The 2,603-nt window shown below is 37.8% G+C and overlaps 1 protein-coding gene across 1 annotated transcript in view; it reads left to right on the plus strand.

The window, feature by feature from the left end:
* LOC106883508 (G-protein-signaling modulator 2) overlaps positions 1–2,603 on the plus strand; it is a gene marked incomplete at its 5' end in the record, with an annotated part of 15,436 nt that overhangs the window by 1,971 nt on the left and 10,862 nt on the right. The gene's annotated exons all lie outside the window — the stretch shown is intronic.

A 2,603-nucleotide genomic window follows, 5' to 3' on the forward strand; every position in this document is an offset into this window, starting at 1 on the left:
ACTGGTACTTATTTAATCGACCCCAAAAGGATGAAAGGCAAAGTGGACCTCGGCGGAATTTGAACTCAGAATGTAGCGGAAGATGAAATACCGCTAAGCATTTCGCCCGGTGTGCTAACGGTTCTGCCAGCTCGCTGCCAGTGTGCACTATATATGTTCTATAGAAAGTTCAGTTGATTGAATATTGGAAATATTCAACACTAAAAATCACAAAGATTCACCATTTTTTTGGTGACAACACTAATGTATGTTGGCAGGATATAAACAGGAAGTTTTGAATTTCATAGAAGTGTTTCTCTTGTTTTTGGCCACATTCTCGCCTCTCCCCACACCTTTCCTGCTCTCTCTCTCTCTTTCTCTCTCTCTCTCTCTTTCTCTCTCTCTCTCTCTCTCTCTCTCTCTCTCTCTCTCTCTCTCTCTCTCTCTCTCTCTCTCTCTCTCTCTCTCTCTCTCTCTCTCACACACACACACACATTCCGTTACTTGCTGCTACCATCACTTCCTCCGCCACACCTCCCACTTAACGAACATACCAATTAGCTTACAATGCATTAGATTAAGCCATTGTTGTTGCTTTCAGCTTCCAACATAACTCTGTTGCCTTCTCTTTATTTTTTCCTTTTTGTTTTTGCATCTATCTCTTTCTCTCTCTCTCTTTCTCTCTATCTCTCTCTCTTTCTATCTATCTATCTCTTTCTCTATCTCTCTCACTCTCTCTCTCTCTCTCTTTCTCTCTATCTCTCTCTCTCTCTATCTATCTATCTCTCTCACTCTCTCTCTTTCTCTCTCTCTCTCTCTATCTATCTCTATCTCTCTCACTCTCTCTCTCTCTCTCTCTCTCTCTCTCTCTCTCTCTCTCTCTCTCTCTCTCTCTCTCTCTCTCTCTCTATCTATCTCTCACACACACTTTACTATTCTCAACTTCAAGTCATTGCTATTTCGTTGTCATTTTGTCACCAAAATATATCACAACCATCACCATCACCATCACCATCACCATCACCATCATCATCACCATCACTATCACCATCATCATACTGTTCCCTTGCCAGTTATTGTTGTTGTTGTTGTTGTTATTGATTCTTCTCCACAAACGAAGACAGACAGACAGATTTCACTAATGAGAGTGCTGAAGATAACGTATTATTTTGATCACATGTGCGTTAGTAGAGTGTATTGTTGTTACTATAATTAGCTCTGCCTGTGCTGATGCTGAAGACTATCTCTTTGGATTGGCTCCTGCACATTCTCCCAGGAAAATCCGTGCTTTTTTTTTTAACTACATTTCGAGCCCTTAAACTAATTTGTCTTTTTCTGCAACAGGATCTCAACAACACAGCACAGACTGTTGTTGTTGTACCCCGTGTTAGTTTTTTTGAAACCAACCTATGATCTCGGAAACATTCCAGCAACGACCATCCCGTCTTCTCCTTCCTTGTGCATAGAGAACCTGGGACCATTTTTGCTAGTAGGATGTGTGATTTGAGAAACATTTAGCTGCTGTTTCTAGCAGGTTTAGTTACAGCATAAAGGCTTCTCTGGTTTGTAATTTGGAAGTTGCTCTGTATGTGTGTGTGTGTGTTCTTTGATTCCTTTTTCTAAGTGGAGACGATAAGGGTCTCCCTCTCTCCTTCTCTCTCACATACTCCAATCCCCTTTCAACAGTGGGTAGGGGCACTCCCATCTTATCCTGTCCCACTTGGGTAAACTATTTCTTGTTACTGCGAAGAGAGCTTGTCCATGATGACGACGATGATGACAGTACTTGATTGTTTCTCTCATTAACACAAAACTATATTTCAACACCAGTGCAACAATAACAACAACACGATGTATATATTTTGCAAAATATTTACAAACTATTTCTGGTGTGTATAACCTAATTACTTTATTCATTAACAAATTAATAACCTTTTATTTTGTTTTATTTTGCTTTTGTATTCTTTTCTATATTTTTTATATTTTCTAATTTATTGTTCGCACTTCAGGTCATTAATTAACTATCTCCGTTGTTATTACATGTGTGTGTGTTTTTGTGTATATGTGTGTGTGTCCATTTTCATATTGCGTGTATAAATGTAAATGTGTTTTTGTGTACGTAGTGTGTTTGTGTCTGTGTGTATACATAACCATTGTGTATGCATGTATAGACACTTGTGCTCATTAAATATAAACGTACTTGTCTATATTGCATATTCTTGTATACACTAGTGTACTTAGCACGTGTAATATACACTTGTGTTCATTGTATACATGTATATACACTTGTGTACTGTGTGTGTGTGTTTATATACAAGACCACATGAACATAAGTCACTTGCCTCTGGCTCTATCTCTCTCTCTATATATATGTGTGTGTGTGTATATATATATATATATATACAGTCACCATGATAGATCGCTGACCACGACATTTAAAAAAAAATTTTTCTCCTTGTTTTTCTCCTTATTTCTTTCTGTTGAAGAGCGTAGCTCTAAACGTTAAAGACTTTCTCTATTCCCGAGCATTAAACTAATACATCCTTTTGTTGTTTACACCACCTGTCCTCGTCTGTTGTTTTTTTCATAGATTCTCCCATATATATATATATATATATATATAT

Source organism: Octopus bimaculoides, chromosome 27, assembly GCF_001194135.2.
Source record: "Octopus bimaculoides isolate UCB-OBI-ISO-001 chromosome 27, ASM119413v2, whole genome shotgun sequence".
Taxonomy (NCBI): Eukaryota; Metazoa; Mollusca; class Cephalopoda; order Octopoda; family Octopodidae; genus Octopus; species Octopus bimaculoides.